The 25,225-nt window shown below is 49.4% G+C and overlaps 1 pseudogene; it reads left to right on the top strand.

The window, feature by feature from the left end:
• LOC130022012 (uncharacterized) overlaps positions 1-16,724 on the top strand; it is a 32,843-nt pseudogene extending 16,119 nt beyond the window's left edge.
• The last annotated feature ends 8,501 nt before the right edge of the window (positions 16,725-25,225 follow it).

Here is a 25,225-nt window from a genome sequence, read left to right as displayed (position 1 = left end):
ATGATCCCGGAGCACTGCTGGGTTTGGCAAAATCCCGCATAGCCAATCCTCCTCCTGCCCAAATAAAGGCAATGAGGAGTTAACTGCCAACAGAAGAGGTGTGAAATCTAGTAATATATTCTGAACGCTCAGTCCTCTGGGTTTTTTTGTTTTGGGACCACAACCAGAAATGCTCAGAGCTTACAGGCCAGGTTTTCAGACTATGATTTTACTCCTATGGTTATGTGATTTAATAAAAAAAGAAGATGAAATATTATACTTGGATCCAGAGTGATAGTACAGTTGGCAGGGCATATGTTCGATCCCTGGCATCACATACAGTCCCCCAAGAACTGCCAGGAGTGATTCCTGAGTGCCAAGCTAGAAATAAAACCTGAGCATTACCGCTGTGTCCCAAAAAGAAAAAAGAAAAAAGAAAAATTAAATTTAACGCAAATGAGATTTTTTTTTTTTAAATTTATTTATTGAATCACTGTGGGAAAGGTTACAAAGCTTTCAGGTTTATGTCTCAGTCATGCAAATATCAAACACATTTCCCTTTACCAATACTTATTTTTTACCATGAAGAACCCCAATAAAACCCCACCCCCCACCCCTCCCCGTCCCTGTGAAGCAGATGAATTCTAGTTAACACTCTATCTGCTTTGATTAGATTCATTGTTTCAATAAAAGATTCACCACTATTATTTAGAGTTTACCCCCCCCCCAAATCAGACATGCTGAAAAAGCATTGTGAACTGATTTGCTTTCTACGGTTGGGTTCAAGAATTAAATGTTGGTTTTGGATTTCTGCTCTTTTACCTATTGACCCTGGAAGTATTTCTACTGAAAGTCAGATAGTTAAGAAATTGGTTTCTGTGTTCTGGAGTCCTGGCCGTGCTGGAGAGCCGCTCGCGGGGGGCAACCGGTGGCCTCGGTAGGGCATGAAGGGCGGACCGAAACGCCCCCCTTCCCATGAGGTTTTAGTCGCCCCCACACTCCCGGCTCATACCTGCTGTCCACAAGGCTCCCATGTGGCCGCCATCTTTCTTTCCAAAGAGGAGAGGGCGAATGGGGCAACACCCTTTCCCCTCCGGCAGACTTGATGGCCTGGATCAATGCATAGTCCTTTCACTTTTCTGCTCCAAGCTGCTGGGTTCTGCATTAAGTCCTTGTGCTTCTGGGGCCGTGGCCGTGCTGGAGAGCCGCTCGCGGGGGGCAACTGGTGACCTCGGTAGGGCGTGAAGGACGGACCAGAACGCCCCCCTTCCCATGAGGTTTTAGTCGCCCCCACACCCCCGGCTCATACCTGCTGTCCACAAGGCTCCCATGTGGCCGCCATCTTTCTTTCCAGAGGGAGGAGGGCGGAAGGGAGCAACACCCTTTCCCCTCTGGGCAGAAATGATTGCCTGGATCAACGCATAGTCCTTTCACTTTTCTGCTCCAAGCTGCTGGGTTCTGCATTAGGTCATTGTGCTTCTGGGGCTGTGGCCGTGCTGGAGAGCCGCTCGTGGGGGCAACTGGTGGCCTCGGAAGGGCGTGAAGGGCGGACCGAAACGCCCCCCTTCCCATGAGGTTTTAGTCGCCCCCACACTCCCGGCTCATACCTGCTGTCCACAAGGCTCCCATGTGGCCGCCATCTTTCTTTCCAGAGAGGAGAGGGCGAATGGGGCAACACCCTTTCCCCTCCGGCAGACTTGATGGCCTGGATCAATGCAGAGTCCGTTCACTTTTCTGCTCCAAGCTGCTGGGTTCTGCATTAAGTCCTTGTGCTTCTGGGGCCGTGGCTGTGCTGGAGAGCCGCTCGTGGGGGGCAACTGGTGACCTCGGTAGGGCGTGAAGGACGGACCAGAACGCCCCCCTTCCCATGAGGTTTTAGTCGCCCCCACACCCCCGGCTCATATCTGCTGTCCACAAGGCCCCCATGTGGCCGCCATCTTTCTTTCCAGAGGGAGTAGGGCGGAAGGGAGCAACACCCTTTCCCCTCTGGGCAGAAATGATTGCCTGGATTAACGCATAGTCCTTTCACTTTTCTGCTCCAAGCTGCTGGGTTCTGCATTAAGCCCTTGTGCTTCTGGGGCTGTGGCCGTGCTGGAGAGCCGTTCGTGGGGGGCAACTGGTGACCTCGGTAGGGCGTGAAGGACGGACCGGAACGCCCCCCTTCCAATGAGGTTTTAGTCGCCCCCACACTCCCGGCTCATACCTGCTGTCCACAAGGCTCCCATGTGGCCGCCATCTTTCTTTCCAGAGAGGAGAGGGCGAATGGGGCAACACCCTTTCCCCTCCAGCAGACTTGATGGGCTGGATCAACGCATAGTCCATTCACTTTTCTGCTCCAAGCTGCTGGGTTCTGCATTAAGTCCTTGTGCTTCTGGGGCCGTAGCCGTGCTGGAGAGCCGCTCGTGAGGGGTGACTGGTGACCTCGGTAGGGCGTGAAGGACGGACTGGAACGCCCCCCTTCCCATGAGGTTTTAGTCGCCCCCACACCCCCGGCTCATACCTGCTGTCCACAAGGCTCCCATGCGGCCGCCATCCTTCTTTCCAGAGAAGAGAGGGCGAATGGGGCAACACCCTTTCCCCTCCGGCAGACTTGATGGCCTGGATTAACGCATAGTCCTTTCACTTTTCTGCTCCAAGCTGCTGGGTTCTGCATTAAGTCCTTGTGCTTCTGGGACTGTGGCCGTGCTGGGGAGCCGCTCGTGGGGGGCAACTGGTGACCTCGGTAGGGCGTGAAGGACGGACCAGAACGCCCCTCTTCCCATGAGGTTTTAGTCGCCCCCACACCCCCGGCTCATACCTGCTGTCCACAAGGCTCCCATGTGGCCGCCATCTTTCTTTCCAGAGGGAGGAGGGCGGAAGGGAGCAACACCCTTTCCCCTCTGGGCAGAAATGATTGCCTGGATTAACGCATAGTCCTTTCACTTTTCTGCTCCAAGCTGCTGGGTTCTGCATTAAGCCCTTGTGCTTCTGGGGCTGTGGCCGTGCTGGAGAGCCGCTCGTGGGGGGCAACTGGTGACCTCGGTAGGGCGTGAAGGACGGACCGGAACGCCCCCCTTCCCATGAGGTTTTAGTCGCCCCCACACCCCCGGCTCATACCTGCTGTCCACAAGGCTCCCATGCGGCCGCCATCCTTCTTTCCAGAGAAGAGAGGGCGAATGGGGCAACACCCTTTTCCCCTCTGGGCAGAAATGATGGCCTGGGTTAACGCATCGTCCGTTCACTTTTCTGCTCTAAGCTGCTGGTTTCTGCATTAAGTCCTTGTGTTTCTGGGGCTGTGGCCATGCTCCAAACTTAACTCTGATTTTCAGGGAGAAAGATTGAGTGGTTTACTTCTCATTGATCACTTTGTATATAGAGAGATGTCGCGCGGCCGCGTAAGCGGCCGCGCGGTTTTGAGAAAAAGTCCTCGTTCCCGCATACTCGAGCTGTGTTTGTAGAGGCTTCTGGTCACCAGGGTTCCATCTGGGGGAGGCGGGATGCGGCGCCTACTCCATCTGGAACTTCCCGGTGCTCTCGGCTCTTTTTGGAACCTGTTTTTTCTTTTTTCTTTTCCTCCGGGATCCCGCACCCTCCATGTGTTCCTTCTCTTATTCTGAACGTTTCAAAGATGGCGCTGGGGGGCGGGCTGTGGGCATGACTTCCGGGATCAGAGGTTACCTGGGAGGTGTAGTCCGGCAGATTTGAGAAAAAGTCCTCGTTCCCGCATACTCGAGCTGTGTTTGTAGAGGCTTCTGGTCACCAGGGTTCCATCTGGGGGAGGCGGGATGCGGCGCCTACTCCATCTGGAACTTCCCGGTGCTCTCGGCTCTTTTTGGAACCTGTTTTTTCTTTTTTCTTTTCCTCCGGGATCCCGCACCCTCCATGTGTTCCTTCTCTTATTCTGAACGTTTCAAAGATGGCGCTGGGGGGCGGGCTGTGGGCATGACTTCCGGGATCAGAGGTTACCTGGGAGGTGTAGTCCGGCAGATTTGAGAAAAAGTCCTCGTTCCCGCATACTCGAGCTGTGTTTGTAGAGGCTTCTGGTCACCAGGGTTCCATCTGGGGGAGGCGGGATGCGGCGCCTACTCCATCTGGAACTTCCCGGTGCTCTCGGCTCTTTTTGGAACCTGTTTTTTCTTTTTTCTTTTCCTCCGGGATCCCGCACCCTCCATGTGTTCCTTCTCTTCGCAAATGAGATTTTAAAGGCCATAATTTCGCTAAGAGCCTCCAACTCCAACTCCTTCATTTTCCCCTAACAGCCATCCTTTGAAAGGGCTCTAGAAATTTCACAGGTAAGAACTTTCCATGAAGGTATAAACAGGAGAGAGCACACCAGACTGAAGCAGATGCCAGCCACCTGGAAGGCCAGAGGGCCTTCCCTTGTATCCAGTGTCCACTAGTCCCCTGAGCACAGAGCAGGACACAGACCTCAAGTACTACCAGGTGTGGACCCAAATCTCACCTCATCTGCTCCCCAAGTAGTGAGATACACTCAAGGAGAGGAGCTCAGAGGGCTGAGCACCTGATTTACCTTTGGGGGACAAGGCATGGCTCCCCCTGCATCTCAGACACACAGACACAAGAGGGGGAGAGTCTCTGACTATCTCCAAGTTTGTAGCAAATGGAGCGGGTGAGGGGGAGAGGGAAAGACAGGAGAAACACTCCAACTCCAAAAAGATGCATAAAAATTTCTCATGTGTCAAGACAAATTCTGAAGTGGGAGGGTTGGAGTCATACCTAGTGATGCTCAGGAGACAATATCACTTAGTTATGTTGTGGCAGGGATAACTCTGGTAACCACAAGAAAGACAAACACCCCCCCTGGCTGTACTACTGCACCAGCCACTAAGAGTGAGACATTTAGAACCTATTGCAGCTGGTCCCTGGAACACCCCTTTCTGCAAGTACTCACTTCAACAGCAGGGCACACTCCTGGTCTTGGAGAGATGGACAGTGAAGGTGCTTGGAATCTGGACAGGTGAGGCAGAACTTCTTTTTTCTGAGGAAATATAATCACACAGGGTTAGCAAAGCTAGTAAGTTGGTAGGGTGCTTTTCTTTCAAGCAGCTAAGCCGGGGTCAATATGCAACAGGACATAGGCTCACCCACTCCAGCACTGCTAAAAATGATGCATGAACTCAAAACCAAGAGTAACCCTTGAGCATTCAGTGTTGCTGTGGCCAAAAAAAGTACAATAAAATAAGTAATGAAGACATTTCTGGGGCCGGAACGATGGTACAGCAGGTAGGGAATTTGCCTTCTATGCGGCCAACCTGGGTTCGATTCCCAAAGTCCCATATGGTCTCCCAGTACTGCCAGGAGTGATTCTTGAATGTAAAGCCTGAGTAAACCCTGAGCATCGCTGAGTGTGACCCTAAAAATCTAAAAAATAGAAATTTCTGTGGAAAGAGTTTGGAGACACAGTATAGCAGGTGAGGTGCTTGTCTTGCACTCGGCCACATCAAGTTTGAATCCTGGCATCCCATATGGTGCCCTGAACCCCGCCAGGAGTGATCCCTGAGTGCAAAGGTAGGAGAAGTAACTGAGTCTTGCAGTTGTATTTCCTACTGACTAAATAATTATTTAATTTAAACGAATAAAGGTGTGGTGGCCAATAGTGATCCTAAATTGCATTATTAGAGGGATTACGGCACACTCTGGAAGTGCCCAAGCTACTTCCTGCTAAGATTGCATATTTGGTTGCAAGACCCACGGTAGCACCACACTGATGCACCCCTCCAACTGCAACCTGAGTTGGCTTAAAGTTCCACACCTTGGGGCCTGAGTGACAGCATAGACAAATGAGCATTTCTTTTGAAGGTGGCCAACGTGGGTTTAATTCTGGCCATCGCTTATGGTTCCTAGCACCACTAGGAGTGCTTCCTGAATTTAGAATTAGGAATAACCATAATGCCTCGCTGTGTGTGACCCAAAATGCAAAATAAATAAAAAAAGGAAAGAGAAGCTCCCCACCTCCCTGAACTCCCAGAACCCACTGAATGCACAAGGACCAGTGAAAATCAAAGACTCTGCCAAATGCTTTTAAGCCCCAAGCATATGAAGAATGTACCCAGCCCCAACCCCCATCCAGACCTGACACCCCCCAAGAACGACAGGACAGAGGGTAGGGTGTTTTTTCCTTCATGCTGCTGACCCAGATATGGGGTACTCTGAGCAACCCCAGGAGTGACCCCTGAGCACAGCCAGGTGGGGCTCAACACCCCCCCACGAGAAAAAAGAATGCGCCCCCAGGTCCCTTTGATGAGGGAATCCCATGCTTTAGCACTACTCCACAATCAGCCTAAGGAATGAAAGGGGGCCTGTAACGGGATGTCCTGGGGACACTGCTGGGATGATCCACCCACCCCTGTGACTGACCAGGTGATGGTCGTCGCCCTGAAACTAAGATAACGCTGAGGTGCCCTAACCCGCTCCATCATATCTGGGGGAGACTGAGGCTCCCTCTAGCTCTGACTCTTTCTCCTTTGTGAGGGGCCCGAGCAACGGGTCAGCAGGGAGGGCGCTGGCCCCACATCCCGACACCCCAAAGGGTCCTCGGATCCCCAGGGAGGGAGTCCTGGGCGCCACAGGGTAAGGGGCTAAAACACAAAAAAAATTAAAACAACTTTTGTTTCCACTTTTCTTCGTTCGGTTATTGTCCTTGTTTCTGGAACTTTCAGAACGACCTTAGAGCTTCAGATTCGTTTTTCTCCTCGAACACGTGCTTCCTCTACCCACCCACCTTTTTGGGGAGCTCTGGGGGGCTTTGGTCAGGGGTTACTCCCGGCTTTGGGCTCACTCCAGGCCGTGATCTGACGCTGTGAGGTGCCAGGATCGAACCCGGCCGGCCGCGTTCCCCCCTTACGCATCTTTCTAAGTAACTTCTACTCAGTAAAAACGATCGTTTTTCCCCAAAAATCAATTTATAAATAAGATAAACCTTTCGGCAGCAGCTCTTTGTGCGACCCGGGTGAGGGGCCGCCACCCCGGAGCGAACCCGCCACCCACAAGGCGGAGAACGCGGAAGTTCAGGCGCTCATTGCGACCACTCGGGCGGCCGGCAGGGAAACCGACCTTCCCGGACCCCCCTGCCCCCTGGGTACCCCCTCACCCGCTCCTCGCCCTCCACACCTAAGCCAGCCCGCCAGCACTTCCGCAGAAATCCAAGACACGCAGGGAAAGATGGTCCCAACTCTGTGACGTCATAGGCAGAGCGCCCAGAGCCTTAAAGGGCCAGGCTTCAAATATTCCTGACCAGATACTTGACTGGTCAGAAAGGTTCATTTTTCTCCGTTTCTGGGATAGGATCAGGTGATCGGGACATCTGATATTTGCCAGGTCAGGGATAGATGGAGAGTGACGGACTGAACAGATAGCACGTCAATCAGAAGTCTTTGTTTTGACGAAGGAAATAAAATTCACATTCTTTGCAAACAGCCACCCAGACCTCTCTGAGTCCCCACGTTTATTTATATCACACTGAAAGTATAGGTCTTGAGTAGCTTCAACTGTTTATTTTCACAATGATAGGAGAGATTCAGAAACTAAGTGAATCACGTGGCTTAGAAAGCGGTCAGGGGTAGCCCAGAAGGGGACTCAGGAATTGGTGATGACTGGGAAGACATTTGCGTATGCAAAAATTCCTGTTTCTGTATTTGTGTGTGTTCAGAGCAAACGGTGCTCTCCAGTTATTCCTTGAGAGCTATGCGCAGCAACTCTTCAAACAGTGCTCAAAGTCTACATAGCAGTGATTCTACATGGATCAGACAAATGAATAGAAAGTCCCTTAACTCCTGTGCAGCTAAATAATCTTTTAATATTTTAGTACTTGATGATTTATTAAGCTATAATTCTTCAAAATTTTAACCAGTGGGAAAGAATAACTGTACAGTAGTAGTACAGGAGAAAGCCTCTTTTTCAGACATGTTGATCTATTGATCTGTTGTTTGGCTATGATGATTTGGTGCTTGTTACCGTAAGAATATGAAATTAATTTAGTTCAGAAGTTTACTTTTTAGCGGAGTTATTACAAACACATTCTCAATTTCTTGTAACCATTCCACTAGGGTGCCAGATCGTCACAGAGTACAAATAGGAAAAATAGGTTAGGGTCCCCCCAAAGTGAGGTAGTAAACATCAATAGCTGATTTATTTCTGTATTCGCTTTTCTTTGCTTCTGTAAATATGCTTGCCTCACTATGCTTAGATAAATTTGCAGGGTACCAGGATGTGGTTCTGGTGAATTTAATTTTGTGGGTGCTTATGAAATGGACAGGTGAGTCAGGATGTGCTTTTTTTCTAACCAACAGACTGTGCTTCTTTTGGGAGGCTGCTGTTTTGCCTGGCAGAACAGCCTGTAACCTGGTGTGAACAAAAACTCCAAATTTTGGAGTTCATTCGAGATTTGTTGGGGTGGGGGCCCAACATCCCAAATCCCTGGGATGTCCGCAGAAAGCCTTCAAAGGACCTGTTAGTACTGGCGATCTTCTCTCTGGTCCCGAGAGTCAGCTGTGGGATGATGTAGAAGGCTGGACGCAGCACAACCTCCCCTATCTTCAACTTCCCCTATCTTCCCACTACCACACTGTCCTCCCATTGTTCATCGATTTGCTCGAGCAGGCCCAATAGTGTTTCCATCGTGATACTTGTTGTTACTGTCTTTGGCATATCTAATATGCCACGGGGAGCTTGCCAGGCTTTTCCGTGTGAGTGAGATACTCTCGGTAGCTTGCCAGGCTCTCCGAGAGGGGTGGAGGAATCGAACTTGGAGCAGCCTCAAGGGCCACGTGCAAGGCAAACGCCCTACCCGCTGTGCTATCGCTCCAGACCAACTACTACACTGTTCTGTTGAAAATATAGCTCTAAACATTTTAGGTTTAACACTGGTATGTCCATTCTCCCTTGTGACAGGGAGTTTAAGTTTTATTGGATTACACCCATACAATGCTCCCGAGGCACTCCCATTCATCTATTTCTTGGAATATAGCTCTAAACACTTTAGGTTTAACATTGGTATGTCCTTCCTCCCTTGCCAGAGGAAGCTTAGGCTTACCACAGTGCTCCTGAGGCACTCCCATTCTTCTATGTTTCTCTGTAACCTCCCTCTCTGTGCTTTGCTTTCCCAACTGGTCTGTCACATATTTCTCCTAATCAGACTATGTTAAGTTGTAAGGTCTGAATCCTCAGAAATCTGAGGGAAAAACTGCTTTTCTCTTCTCCTTATGTCCTTGGCATAATTATTTTAGAGCAACACCCTTGTTGTATAGACATAGGAAGATAGTTAATACTCTGACATTGTAACTTGGGAGTTAATTGACACCAAATAATACTTCATACCTGGGCATCTGCTTTCTCAATCTAAGCCTCAGTTGCCCTTAGTCTCTAGCACCCCAAAGGCAGTGTCATGATGAGGGACTGGATGGACTCACGGCTAGCTGTGACGTACCCTGGCATCGAAATGGGCTAGACCAAAATGCCATATGAGTTAAGAGCATGATCATGGACAAATTCTGTCATGATCCAAAGAGTAACAACTAGATTGGTACCATGCTAGGGTTAAGAAAGACTAATCTGGCCTGAGCACTGTAATCTGAGATCTATAGTAAGATGTCCCCAGCTTAATGTATCTATTACTGTGTCCATATTAAATGACTACTAATTTTATTAAGGAGTAGAATTAAGATGAATGTTTATATGGTTCCTGAACTAAGGGAAAGAAAAATGCACCCATAGATGGCATTTCACATTTAGGTGGGTCTTCTTGCTGAAAGAGTTTGTCCTAGAAGAAGTTTCCTCTGAGAGAGGGACCATACATCCATTGATTGTATGACCTCGCCTATGTGTAATTGCTACCCCAACTCCCTCATGATTTGGGGGATAATTAATGCTATAAGAGTTGGCAAGGGAAAAAATCAAGAAAGAATCTGAGAGGGAAAATCCAAGAGAAATGAAGGAGATTCATGGGAGGAGAATCAGAGGAGAACTGAGAGGAGATTGGAAGAAACTGCAATTGATACCAACCAGCCTGGCCGTCATTCCTTCCGTCATCCACCCATGGCCGTCAGCTGGCCAAGGGTGGGGAAAGCAGCCTGAGACCATCAAATTCAGGCAGCGGTGGGGGGGGGAGGGGAGAAGAGAGAGAGGAGAGAGAGAGGGGGCTTCATATTCATTTTTTGTAAACACAGCATGAACTGACAAATGAATTCTTTGAAACAATTACCACTTGTGTTTGCTTTCAGTAGAAGAAAAAATTAAAGTACTTTATTGATATGAAAAATAATAGAATTTTTTTCAGTTTCAGTACCCAGTAAGGCTAAGTGACTTTTACTCCCAGAATAAGACTCTGGATTTTCTCTTTGCAGTGTCCAGAGACCACAGATGTAATGGCAGGGAGAGAGCCCGGAACCCCACCTTTCCAGTCACATGCTTGCTCCACTGATCTATCCCGCTGGGTATAATGATATTAATTTTTGAATGTGTGAATCTTACCAGCTCACGCATACTCAGTGACCCTATTCCCAAGTCAGATTGCAGCTATGCCAAATCCTGAGGCTGTGATTTGAGTTCTTAAATAAATCACAGCAAGTCAGGTAAGAATTAGTCAAATGACTCTTGGGTGAACAGGCCGAGCAGGTAGATGACATCTCTGTGGTTCTCACAGTCCAAACAGGCCCAGAGCAAAGGGACGATCATTTGGGATTATTGCTGGGAGGAGCCTGGCAATCACACACTAGCCTTTTGGCTTTTCTATTTTAGTAGAACCAGAGATATTTGAGGATCCTATGGGAACTGCAACTCAAACCCTGTGCAAGACAAGCACCCTCCCCACTATACTATGACTTCAGCACAAACTAGCTTTATTATGGGCTCACTCAATGACTTTTTAACATAAAACCGAAAGAATATTTCATAGTGGGTCAGACAGAGAATATCAGGTAGGGCACCTGCCTTGCATAAGGCTGACAGGGGCAGGATTCTGAGCACTGCCCAAAGGAACCCCTGAGCACCGCCAGGAATAAACCCCTTGGCAACATCAGACCCCAAACCGATACAAAACAAAATGTCTTCGTATACTCAAAAAACATGCAAATGACCTGATGGCAAAGACAAGCTTAGTGACAGAGAGGGCGGGGTGCAAGGTGGTTCTGCTGCTCCTGAAAAGGGCACCCCAACAATACAGGCTGTGCAGCCAGGCTGATAAGGGAAAGGGGTACAAAGGGCCCTGAATCTCATGAACACATGACTAATGAATAAGACTGGAATGAGCCAAGAAAGCAAAGCACAGGATCACCCCAAGGGAGCGAAGGGTTGTGTGAGTAGAGCACAGATGCCTGCATCCAGGAGCCCGAGGCCCCCTGAGGTCAGCAGCATGTTTCACACACACTCAGGGCACACCTACGATGCCCGGGGCCGAGCCTGGGAGGGTCCTCAGACACTCAGCTGCATACACGCCTCTCCTCCCCGGCCTCAGGGCTCCTCCTCCCATCCAGGGGATTACAGCTAGCTTCACCCTAGAATACCCTGAACCCCACAGAATCAATTTAGAGATTAGTGACAATGAAAAGGTGAGAGTCCTAGCCCATGTGTCCCTGATATAACCAGACAAGTTACTGAAAGTACGCAAACAACACAATCTTCACTTTTGCTGCCTTGCACGCATCTGGTCCAATTCAATCCCCGGATCCCATATGATCCCCCAAGCAAACACCAAGACTGATAAGTGAGTGCAGAACCCAGAGTCACCCCGAAGTATCATGGCGTGGCTGAAAAATGAAACTAAAGAAAACAAAATTGGACGCATACAAAATATAATGTTAGGTCCTTGAGAACATTTTTAGGTCCTTGTTAGGTCCTTGAGAACTACAACCTGAAATGTGGCTCTGCCATGTGGAAAGACTGGGACTTAGGGTAGACAAACCTTCAGCCACTGTCTTGCAGGGTGGACAAGGACATGCACCTGTGCACTCTGTCCAGGGGAACAAGGTCACTTCTGGGTTCAGATGAGCCTGAGGCATAGCCGTGCTCTGTCTCACTGGACCTAGGCCCATCTGAGTCCTGATTTACTCTAATCCTGCATAAGCACATCTGCGTGAGTCTCATCCTATGCTCGCTCCTGTTGTGCAGGAATATATTTGAAAATGGTACAATCACCCAAGTTTATAGAAAATAAATCCAAATAATCAAGGCATTTATTTACAAAGAACCATAATATGAATTGTGCCTGACATTCGGAAGGTCTCAGGACTACTTATACTGTAAATATTCTATTTTGTGGGTAGAGTGGTCTTACGCTCAGCTGACCCAAGTATGATACTTGGCCACCCTGGGCCCTGGCTGCAGTGATCCCTGAGCTGAGTGAGAAGTAAGTGCAGATCCCTACAAGGAGTGGTCGAAACTACAGCAACAACAGGACGACTCTAAGGAAGCAAAGCAAACAAACAAACAAAAAATTATGTACAAAGACAAACTAGAGAGGAACATTTAAATAGTAAAAGAGTGGGTTCTTAAAACTCTGTTTTCTGGTATTTCCGTAGTTTCCCAGAATCCTTATTATTCTCTTTTCTTGCAATCAAAAGTTTCCTGTCTGTACAAGTGTGTATGTGTGTGTGTCTGTGTGTGTGTGTTTTCTTTGAGCCAGAACAAGCATTGCTCAGGGGTCATTCCTAACTCTGCACTCAGGGTTTCACTCCTCGAAGCTTTGGGGATCACTAGGATGCAGGGGACTGAACCCAAGTTGACTGTGCAACGCAAGTATTTGCTATACTTTCGCTCTGCCCCTTCCTACATAAATTTCTTCCAAGAATACCAGGAGTCCTGTACAAAGTCCACCCCCCGCCACAGACACACACAAATAAACAAGTATCTTTGTTAAAAAAAAGTAAAAATTTATAAAACAACAAAAATCTTTACCCTCAGTGTTTATCCTAATAGCCACGGGTCACCTGCTCAGGAAGAGATGAAGAGTGGAGGGTGTTTTGTAACTTGACATGAGGGAGATGAAACTCGTGATCTGAAAAAAAAAAAGCACCAATATTGATTGTGGTTGGACAGACAATGAAGTCTGTAGGGCACTTGCCTTGACCCGGTAAACTCTCCACGTACCTATGTCCTGCAGCAACACCAGCAGGATTCATACCTGAGCCCAGAGCCAGAGGAAGCCCTGAGCATCTCCAGGGATGCCCCCTCCCCCCAGCGCACCCCAAAACAACCCCCAAACCAAAAACAGACCCAAAAGAACATGTTCACTGGCAATCCCCAGCCACCTGCAGGTCCACTGCCCCCGAATGACCTGGACCAACATGGCGGCAATAAAAATGATGAACAGCAAGGGGATCCTTGCCAATGGGTGGGGTGAGGGGGGGGCTTCGGCTCTGCCCTTCAAATCTGGAGGTTCTACAGCTACGAGATAAGGGCCAAAGATTTCAACATGGGACTGTCGGGAGGGTCGGGACAGCGAAGCCCCCCGCCCTGTGCAGGTGCAGCACTCCTGTACTCAGTCCCAAGCTCAGCCCCTCCCCCTGCCTGCCCACCCGCCGCTGCCCCATCACGGAGCTAGAGGCCATCGTGGCCTCAGAGGCCCCCGGTACCACGTACTCACACCGGCAACACTGCGCCCCAGTACAGCCCCCATCATGCCCCCCAAACCGCTGCGTACCCCTAAAGCCACCGCCACGCCTTAGGAACACCTGGATGTCAGGGAACAAGTGAGAAACAACGCGAAAGCGTCACCCACGCTAGCATGTCGCTCACAGAGCAGAGACGGAGAGTTGCCCCTGTCCTGCCCCAAAATCGGCCTTCAAGAACCGCTTCCAGCCAGTTCCAGGCTGACCTACATCCACGTAACAATAGTGGGATTGACTGAACCATCTCTGTCAGCAAGAACACACGTACCTGGAAGGCCCTGTCTGTGATGTCACTTCCGTTCCCACCTGCACCCTTAAAGGACCAGGCCACAGGTGTGGAGAGATCCTTTCGGGACACCCAGGGGATCCTGTGCTGCAAGGGGCAGGGCTCACAAAAAGTAGGGGGAGACAACTGCTGGGGAGGCGAAAATGGTGCCTCATTAATTTTTCAAAGCTTTTGTTGCTTCAAGAGGACTTTCCTTTTATATTTGGAACTTATTTAGTCATTTTCCTTTTGGCTTCCATCACCAAGACTGTTATTTACAAGTTAACATGCATGTGAATTTCAAATGCCGGGACACTGGCATAACTATAGCCCTGGTGATAATCACCATGTATCTTTCCCTTATAGGATGATGTCACGGGAAGCTTGTCATGCTAGATTCTTAGCTTCTTGGCTGCACTTTTGTAGCTCCCTCCTAACCTTCCTGGTCTAAATAAAACTCATCTTCCCTAGGGGGATTTTTCTGAACTTGGGGATAGTTCTTCAGGGTCAACTCATCCCATGTGCATTTTACAATGACTACAAAGGCTAGAGAGGCACACAAAGGCCTTTCTACATTGACAAACATGAGCTTTCCCTCCAATATGTATTTTCCTATGGATCGTAAGAGTTGAGGGTTGAGTGAAGGCCTTCGCACATTCCTGACATATGTAAGCTTCTCTCCACTATGAATTTTCCTATGCATACTGAGTCTTGAATGTAGAGCAAAGGCCTTTTTTTGCAAAGGCCTTTTAAACATACATGGGGTTTCACTCTGGTATGAAATTTTCTGTTTAATAAGACATCAACTTTGAATGAAGGTGTTCCCACAGTCCTTCCATATGTAAACTGTCTGCCATGTGAATTTTTCTGTGATCACTAAGGCTTGAGGACATAATGCAGGCCTTCCTGCTTGCCTTACATACATAAGGTTTCTTTCCAGTATGAATGTTCTTATATGTAATAAGGAGTGAGAGATAAGTGAATGCCTTCCAACAGTCTATATATATATATATATATATATATATATATATATATATGGATTCTCTTCAGTGTGCGTTTTCCTGTGCTTAGTAAATTCTGAGTACAAAGTAAAGGTCTTCCCACAGTCCTTACATGAGTAAGGTTTCTCTCCTGCATGAATTTTCTATGCACAGAAACCCCTGAGAAGGAAATAAAGGTATTCAAAACATTCCTTATCCTTACATGAATAAGGTTTCTCTTAATGAATTTTTCTATGCATACTAAGTCTTGAGGTCTTCCCATATTCCTTGGATGAATAGCGTTTCTCTCCTGTATGAATTCTCCTATGCATAATCAGGTATGAGGATCGATCTAATCCTTCCCACATTCTTTACATGTCTACAGTTTCTCTCTTGTGTGGATATTCAGATGATCACACTTGTGTGGCGGCTGACTCAAATTGTGTCCATGCTGCTAACAGCCCTGGGACTTTGCCTGTCTCAGAATCCCCACGGTGATGCAGGCGCCATTGCTCACTCAAGACTGTCACAGTGCACAGGATCAGAGACATTCCACTGAGACTGGTTGCTTTCCTGAACAATAGCAGAGGAGGATTACAATTATTTCTTGATTTCTTGATTCTCCATGTCAAAAAAAAAAAGTCGAACCATGCAGGTTTGATGTCTGACATTTCCACCATGCAAATAAAATTATCGACACATATATGGCTTTTCCTGCAATGACCAAATTATTTTGCAAGAAGGACATGCAAAATTGACAAAAGTGTTGTCATTACTGTGTGTCCATTTTTCTCTCAACTCAATGAAGAACACATTAAGTGGAAATAATTTCTATACAGAAAAATAAGCACCAGTTTCAAGCAAATAAAAATACACCCAAGTCTGGGTTCGGTTGTAACTCAGTATGGAGCTTGGGATGCATGTACGAAGGCAAGGTTGCGTCCCCACAAAGCTGAGAATGCAGGGGCCATTGAAATCATCTAACCTAATTGAATCAATGTCAGGATCAATGAGGATTATTTTATGTTTATATGTTGGGACAGTGTCACACGAAACAGTGCTCATAGTGCTTTGCAACTGGCCCTTAGGAAGCAGAAATTCTTGACCTAGAAAAAAAGACATAAAGGTTGGGACAAGAGACAGTAAAGCGGGTAAGGGAATTTGCCTTGCATGTTGCCAACCCAGATCAATCCCTGGCATCCCCTATGATCCCCGAGTACCATCAACAGGAATTCCCAACTGCAGAGCCAAAAGTAAACCCTGAGCATCTCCAGATATGGTACACAAGCCAAACCAAAAAAATAATGAAGGGGCTAGAGCAATAGCAGAGCCAGCACAGCATTTGCCTTGCATGCAGCCGACCCAGATTTAATTTCCAGCATCCCATCTGGTCCCCTGCCCCTGCCGGCCTGCTGGCCGCGGACTCCTGCCCGGGCACGTGCCATTCTCCTATGTGGACGTAGACGGCGCCTGGTGAGCAGTGTGCAGCTGACATTCCTGCCCCTCTGAGCCCAGCGCCCCACGGACCTTCCCCTTGCCTGTGCCAGAACTTGGCTGCCTGGCTGGATGCGGCCGCGTGGGGCCAGGACCGCGCTCTGCGCTTGGGGGGCTGCGGGCCAGGAGCTGGTCCCCAACCAGATGTTTGCGGCCGCGCTCCAGGCCCCCAGGACAGCTGCTTGGGTCCCCAGAGTGGGGAGGGGGTCCCCATGCCATCACGCTGCACCCCTGGCCCTCCCTGTCCGCACCCCTGCAGTTCCAGAATGGACAGGCTTAGACCCTGCTGGAATTCAGCGCCCACAGGGACGGGTCCTGCCGCTTCTGGATGTGGCAGCCTCCGGCTCCGGACAGTCCGACCAGAACTTCGGCTTCCAGCTGGGGCCCATCTGCTTCAGTTGCTGACAGTCTCGGGGTCGCAGGAGGAGGGCACAGACGGGACGCCCCCCCCTGGGGCAATAATGGTGCTGAAGCCTCGAACCGCCCTATTTACCTTCTTCTGCAACTGCCTCATGGTCAGACAAGAGGAATCTCCTCCCTTCTCCAGCCCCCAGGGGGACCCCAAACCTCTCCCCTCCTCACTTGGGGGCTCAGCGGAAGTTTAGCTGGAAGTTTAGCACCCCTGCACCCCATACAAAGGACTTCCAGCTCGGAGCTGATACAAATCTGCCTCCCGTCCTGTCCCCCCAAAATCTTGTGCTTCCAGACATCCTTGTTGACCACTGGATTCCCTCCTGTTCAAAGTAGACTGCTCGATGGCTTCCCGAGACATTTGCAGGAGCTGGGTAGATGGGGGTCCCCGATTGAGGGAACCAAAATTGGACTCCAGAAGGTAGTGGGGCCCCCTGGTGGAGCTGTGTGCCCCCCCACCTCAGCCCAACTCCAGACGCTGACCCACCCCTGCCTCTGACCCCCTCCCCTGAATCATGTAGCCAGATCAGGAGGTGGAGTGGAGTGGGGTGGAGTGGAGGTGGGGGATGACCCGGGACCCCAGTGGTGCTGCCTTCATTCTCGGGGAACTGTGTGTCAAGAGCTGGTCGCCTCTAGTTAATTCAATTCGCTTACACCCGCCAAGTTCTGGAGGAGAGGAGAGAATCCAGCATCTTCCGGCCCTGCCCACGGCCTATTGGGCCTTGGGTCAGAGAATAAACTGGTGAACTGTGTCCGGGTGTCCATGCTGCCTGGGGCCCGCCCCACTCACTCTGTGTGGAGGCACACCCAGACACTGCTCCAGAGCCAGCTGCCCGAGAGGAAACAGGATGACACAGGAGAGGCTGTGCCTTCCCGCACTACAATGTCTCCAACCAACTCGGTTCTAAGGATCTCCAGACCCCAGGTCCCCACATCACAGCACCCCACATTGCTGAGGGTGCCATCTTCCATCCTGGGTTTTGGGGTTCCTATACAAATGAGAAGCCCCATGCCTTCTGTTCTCCATGGAGGAGGGTGGCAGGGGCCAGATTCAACTCCAGCATCTCCAGATGCCTGGGGTGAAGGAAACAGTCATCAGACAGACTGGATTTAGGTTAAGGAGAATTTTAATTAACAGAGGAATAATGAGCCTAAGACCAGGCAATCTCCTTCCCTGGAAATTCTAAATGAATCACTTCTTCCAAGCAATTTTTTTCTTTGCTTTTTGGGTCACACCCAACAATGCTCATGGGTTTACTCCAGGCTCTGCACTCAGAAATTACTCCTGGCAGTACTTGGGGGACCATATGGGATGTTGCAGATTGGACCCGGGTCGGCTCCATGCAAGGCAAACACCCCACCCGCTGTACTATAACTCTGGCTCCAAGGATTCTTTTGGGGGGCCTGCTTTTGTGTGGGCGCACCAAGTTCTGGGGACCATTAAGTACCTGGTAGGCTACAGGCAGGGTGAGATTATTTTGTTGTTCTGGTCACTTTGACAAGAAAAGATCTGAGCCCACTTTGCTCTGTCTGTGGCCCAGCTCTTCGGAAACGTTTCCAGTTATACTCAATCCCACGTGCCAAAACCCCACATTCTGAGGGTGGCCCAACCCTCTTCTACAAAGAAGAGGGGTCAGGTATACAGCAAGATACAGCTCAGAACCCACCAAGTTGGGGTGGGGGAATCCGCCATCAAAAGACTGAAGCTGTTTAGGTTTTATTTGGTTTGATCATGGTTTGGGGGCCACAAACCCAGCAATGTTCAGGGGTCCTCATGGCTCTGAACTCAGGAATCACTCTGGCATGATGGTGGGGCTGTATGGAGAGCAAAGAAAGAACCAGGGGCCTGTGACTGCAAGCCAAGAGCACTAACCGCTCTGCTCCCACTGCAGCGACCCAAGTGGCTTGCTTGATCCTTAATGACCCTATGTCTAACACCTAGACTAAGAAAAGGGCTGGAAATCTTAAGTGTGGGAACATCGGGCCGCAGCAGTTCCGCGAAACGCCACGAGATGGCGCTGTGGGCGTTTCCTTCCCTCCCCAGGCCCGTTCTCTAAGAATTTTCCATCCTTGGGTTGGCTTTAGTTTTAAGAATGGGGTAATTAAGGACCAAGCAAGCCGCTTTCTTTCACTTGGTAACTTGGGTTTGATTCCAGCCTTCAGATCTTGGGAGGTACATAGCTGAATCTCCTCGGGGGGGTCGAGTGCGTTGCTCCAGCTTTGTTTCTGTACCACGAGGGGGGCAGAGGATTGAATTTGATGTGGAACGAGCAAGGCAAAGTTATTCTCCTTTATTTTTTTCGTTATTTTCACTCTGAGCTAGAAGCCATCTGAAGCCCCTTTAGTATGTCTGTGCCTTGAATTGCCTTGAGCTAAGCCTGCTGGCTGTCTCCATTAGCATTTGAATTGATCTCTAGTTGATCTTCAGCTTAGACTAAATATTCCCTATTATGGGCAACCGACACCCCATCACCCCATGTTCTAAGAGTGCCCAAACCTCTTCTACAATGAAGAGGCAGCGTGGATACAGCAAGATACAGCTCAGAAAGTCCCATGTTGGGGCGAGGGAATCCTCCAATAAGGGACTGAGGCTGCTTTGGTTTTATTTGGTTCGTTCATGGTTTGGGGGCCACAAGTTCAGCAATGCTCAGAGATTCTTCTGGTGCTGCACTCAGGACCCACTCCTACATGATGGTGGGACTGTATGGAGACCCAAAGACAGAACCGGGGGCCTGTGACTGCAAGCCAAGAGCGTGCGTCAGTGCTTAGGAACGTCCTGTTTTTTAGGGAAGTCCTGGGTCTTGCAACATGGGTCTTGTGAGAGACATCCGGTTATCTGGTCTGACCCCCACCCTTCGAGTACCTGTATCTGAATTCCTTGCTCAGGGGCAGAAAAACCAGTTATTCTGCAATGCTGGTTCCTGTAAAGCAAAGCTAAATTAATTGTGGTGGTGGTCCATTTTGGGCCTCTCCCTCACAATACTCAGGCCACGTGATGTTACAGAGGTCAACAAGACACTCCTTATTTAAACTAAGCTGGAGGTTCTTCCTATATTTCAATAAGCAACCCAAAGTAGAATATTTGGGAATCAATGTCGAATTTCCTGTGTCTCCTAAGTGCCAGCAATTACCTATGAGAAGGAAGGAAAAATCCTAAAATAGGATGATTCCTTGGCAAACTTCTCTTCTGGTAATTTCTCCCAAGGGGCTTTGTCCCCTTCTGCCTGAATTGCTGTGGTTCTAATGAGTTCCAGTGTGGACATGACCACAACTGCACGCTGGTTCAGAAAATCACAAGTAAGGACATCTCCATCAATGATCTGCCCAACAGTCCACACGACCACGGCTGGCATGTGGAGCTGTATTTAGAATGTCGTGGGTTTTTGAGAAACCTTGCTACTTTGCAGAGAGAAGAGAAAAAGCTCTGTTTGTTCTTAGTTTGCTACTGGTTCCATTGCTACCAGGTGGCTGGCTTTCTTCCTCAAACTTCTTACCTGCCTTTTACAGTTTTTTTTTTTTTTTGCCTTGAATTGCCTTGAGCTAAGCCTGCTGGCTGTCTCCATTAGCATTTGAATTGATCTCTAGTTGATCTTCAGCTTAGACTAAACTGGGTGGGGTAAGGATTTTCTGCCTAGGATTTGGTCTCTTGCCCTCCATTTTCCAGAACCTTCTGACTAGTGTGTTTTCCTCCCGTCCCTCCCATAGTGAAGGGTGCCTATGTGAAGTGTTTAGTATGGGGCAATTAAGGATCAAGCAAGCCGCTTCCACAGCTGCAGCGGTAGGAGAGCCTGTGGGTGCTTGTCTTTCACTTCAGTAAGCTGGGTTCGATTCCAGCCTTCAGATCTTTGTGGGATACACTGCTAAATCTCCTCGGGGGTCAGTGGGTTGACCTAGCTTTGTTTATGAACATCAAGGGGAGCAGACAATTAAACCTGGCCTGGAACGAGCAAGGCAAGATTATTTTCTTACATTTGTTTTTCTCTTAGCTCTGAGCAAGAAAAGTTTTGAACCCCCATTGCAATGTCTGTGATGATCGAGCCCTTTGAATGTTTCCTGTTATAGGCTACCCAAACAACCCAACCCCCAATTTGGGTTGTTATGGGCAACCCAAATTTTCTAAGAGTAAAAAATGCTTAGAGATACGGGCCTGGAAGGGCCGGAAACTCCCCACAGCGCCATCTCGTGGCGTTTTGGCAGAAATGCCATAGCCCGACTTTTCCACGCTTAAGAATTCCAGGCCTTTTCTTTGTGTGAATGTTAAGTAAGGGGTCATTAAGGATCAAGCACACAACCTCGGGCCATGGATCGAAAACTGAACACTGAACCAGGAGGGCACTTGCCTTGTATTTGAGATCCGGGCTCTATCCCTGCACCCCAAACCTTCCCCTGAGCACCATCAGGAGTGAATCCTGAATGCAGGGTTAGGGATGATCCTGAATATCGCCGGTGCGGTCCCAAAACACAAACAAAAGCCTTTCACAGAGGATTCCTTCACGCCAAAGTTTGGGTTGCTGAGCTGAGTCTTGCTTCCACCACTTTCCTCCGTGGAAAGCCGTGAAGTTGTGTGGATGACCGGGACAGGAACCCTTAGCAAAATGGGGCTTAGAGGGAGAGATTCTACTGCAGGGAAAGCACTTGCCATGCTGCTGGCTTCAGTCCTGACACCCGGGTCGCCCCATGCGAAGCAAGCACCCTGGATACTCGGCTACCGCTGCACGGCCTGAGGCAGCCTGCTGGATCCTAGTGACCCGCAGGGTAACATGAAAGCGAACCCAAGGGCTGGAAATCTTTTGGCAGGAAAAGGTGCACAGCTCTTCCGCCAATGCACCGCTAGAGGGCGCTGTGGGGCATCTCCGTTCCTCCCCTGGGACGGTTCTCTAAGAAATGTCATCGCTGGTCCTGATCTGCCTCTAGAACCCGCTATAGCTCCCCAGGACCCTCAGAATTTTTGCAGGAAAAAAACTATTTCTGTACAGAGGAGCTGTATCCATAGCCTCCAGAGCTGACTGGCCAAGTTAGTGGCTCTGGCTTACTTTAGGGTGTGGGCTGTACATGGCTGCAAACTTTTTCTGGGCAGCTCAGGTGACCCTATATGGTGCCTGAGATGGAACCCAGGGTGAACACAGAAGACGACTGTGCTTTCCCGCAGTACCATCTCTTCAAACCGACCTGTTCTTACAGGTCTCCAGCCCCATCATGCCACACGTCAGCACCCCACATGTCCGAGAGCGTATCTTCCTCCCTCCTAGGAGAACTTTGCGATTCATATACAAATGGAAAACCCCAAGTCCTCTGTTTTCCATAACGAGAATGGCAGAAGCCAGATTCAACTCCAACATCTCCAGACATTTGGGGTGAAGGTACCTGCCATCAGAGGAACTTGGGGTGGGTTAGGAAAACCTTTTATTTAAAATGGCAATAATGAGCTTCGGCAGCCAATCTCCTTCCCTGGAAATTCTAAATATGCCAAATCTGCTGAAGATTTTTTTTCTTTTTGGATCATATGCAGCGATGCACAGGGGTTACTCCTGGCTCTGCACTCAGGAATTACTTCTGGCGGTGCTCAGTGGACCGTATGTGCTGCTGGGAATTGAACCTGGGTCAGCCAGGTGCAAGGCAAACGTCCTAACCGCTATGCCATCGCTCCAGCCCCACTGCTGAGGATTTTTAATTTTTTATGGGGGTTTGGTGTGGGCCCGAGAGGTTCTGGGTACCATTAGAAATGCCTAGGGTTGGACCTCATCTGCCACAAGTAAGGCAAGTTTTCATTTTTTTAAATTTAAATAAAGGGCTAGAGAGATAGCAAAGCAGGTAGGGTGTTTGCCTTGCACGCGGCCGACCCAGGTTCAATGCCCAGCATCCCATATGGCCCCCTGAGCACCGTCAGAAGTACTCCTGAGTGCAGAGCCAGGACTAAGCCCTGTGCATTGCCGGGTGTGACCAAAAGCAAAAAAACAAAAAATAAATAAATAAAAATGTTACGTTCTCTCTCTGAGTAAGACAAGTTCTAACCCCCCCCCCATTTATTCTCTGACTGAACTACTTCATAAAAGTTTCCTGTAAATGTACACCCCACTACCTGACACCCCAAATTTCTGGCGGTGTTCTCCTCCCATTCTGTGATAATGAGGGATGTGGAAGCAAGATTCATCTTGGTACTCCATTAAGGTTGCCTCTGAAGGAATCTGCCGAATAATCAAATTGAGGCTGTTCTGATTTCTTTCCTTTTTTATGTTTTGGGGGTCACAGTTGACAATGCTCAGGGGTGACTACTGGCTCTGTACTCAGAAATGACTCTTGGCATAATTGGGGGATCTTATAGGATACCAGCGAAGGTACTCAAGTCTGAAGAATGCAAGGCAAGTGCCCTAAGGACTCTGCAACTGCTCCACCATCCAGGCTGCATGCTTAATTCTTAATTACCCCACACCTAACGTTGAAGCAAACCCAGGGTGGAAATTTCTTATAGAAACGGGCCTAGGGAGGGACGGATAAGCCCCCACAGCGCCATTTCGTGGCGGTTAGGCGGAACTGCCGTTGCCCGACTTCCCCACCCTTAAGATTTCCAGCCCTCAGGTTAGCTTCAATGCTGGGAGTCATTAAGAATCAAGCATCCAGCCTGGGACCATAGTGGGATAACAGTGGGTAAGGCCTTGCATCGGTTTGGAGTTCTTGCAACCCATATAGACCCCTGCACACTGATGGGAATATTTATCAATTTGTGGGACCAACCCTTGAGCATTTCTCGTGTGCCCCCCACAACCAGATGTTTGCCGCCGTCCAGAGACCCCCCACACACACACACTGACTGATCCCACAGAGTCTCTGGCTTCTTAAATGAGTGTTCAGAATTTGCTATTCCTAGTGGGGTATGAAGGAACATAAGGAAACATGATTTTTGTCCCATCACCACCCACCATACCGACTCTGGGCAAGTGACACTGTTTTTTTTTTTTTTTTTTGGAGAGAGGGGTCGGTGACCACAGAACTGAAATAAACATAGCCTCATAAGGAAAGTATCGGGCCTTCCGACAAGGAGGCACAATACAGGATCCTTCCTGAAACAACTCAGAGACATTTGGCCCAAGAAGACTGAGAGCTCCTGTCACTGCATCACCTTCTCTTGTCATTCTCCTCCTACCCAGGGATGGGGTGTCCGATGGCATGTCACCATCTTCTCCTGACTCTGATTTTCCTGAGGATCAGAGACCTGGAGGAGGAGTCAGAGCAGTGAGCACTGGAGAGGATCACAACACCAGCCCTGACCAGTCACACCGTCAGGCACTGGCTCTCAGATCCGCCAGGGAAACAATGCCTAATGCTTCTGTCTCCCCAGGATAAGCAAAATGGGTTGGCATCTGTGTTGCCTTTCACAACACAAGCTCTGGGCTTGGTTACAAAGGAGAAGACTCATTCCTGCCTTGGCCTGAGGACTCCTCCCTGGGTCCCACAGAAGGCTCTCACAGGCACAGCCAGGCACTGATTCAGAGGAGAGATCACATGTATCAGCTCACCCTGCAGGCTGCAGCAGGGCTGCCCCCGACAACCACACCCCAGAATGTGGCTCTATCATGGGGACAGCCCCTCTCTTAAAATAACACAATTTCTACACACACACATACACACTCACACATACCCTTTACCCCCAGTACTAACCTCGAAAAACAGAGGTCTAGACAGGGCTTTGCAACTTAATGTGAAGCAGAACTTCCTGTTCTGACATAAATTCCTCTAAAACTAATAAGATGCTTGGCCTGTTGACACCAGTCAATCCCCTGCATCCCTAGGGCCCACAGAGCACTCTAGGTAAAACACTTGATCCAGGAGCCAGAGTAAGCCCTCAGGGTATCTTTGGGCATACAGAGCCCCCCATTCCCCACATCAAAAATAGCACCAAAAGTAAACTAAAACCCCAGTCACCTACGGATCCACTGCTCCGAATGGCCCTGTCATACCAGAGAAGGCATTGAAAAAGCCGGATGGTAACAGGGTCTCTTGGCATTGCGGGAGCTGCGACTCTGCCCAAAGGGAATCTGGAGATTTTACAGCAAGGAGACTGGGGCCAAGGTCCCATTGTAGGTCAGCTGGAGGTCAGGATGGCCAAGCCCCTGCCCTTGGCAGGTCCCTCTACCCCAAGGCCCACAGCCCCCTTGCTCAGCCCCGTACACACCTGCCACTCCTCCATGACAGAGCTGGAGGCAATTGTGACTGCAGGAGGCCTCCAGGATCACTCACTCACATCCTCCTCCCTTGACCCCGTCAAAGATCCACTGCACCTCAGGAACCACCTGATATCAGGTAACAAGTGAAAAACAAGTGCAAAAGTGGCCTGTAAGCTGGCGAGGACCCGTAGCTCAGTGCGGACACGGGGAACTGCCAGGTGCTCACGGGAAATTGTCCCCATCTGCCACAAAGTTGGCTTTAAGAGTCCCACTTTCTCACAGGGGCCCTACTCTGTACTTTACCCATGTGAACAAGGACACCGACCCAGTTTC

This window comes from Sorex fumeus, unplaced genomic scaffold (genome assembly GCF_029834395.1).
Source record: "Sorex fumeus unplaced genomic scaffold, SorFum_2.1 ptg000019l, whole genome shotgun sequence".
NCBI lineage: Eukaryota > Metazoa > Chordata > Mammalia > Eulipotyphla > Soricidae > Sorex > Sorex fumeus.
The sequence above is the reverse complement of the archived record's forward strand: the minus strand, read 5'-3'. Positions and strand labels throughout refer to the sequence as shown.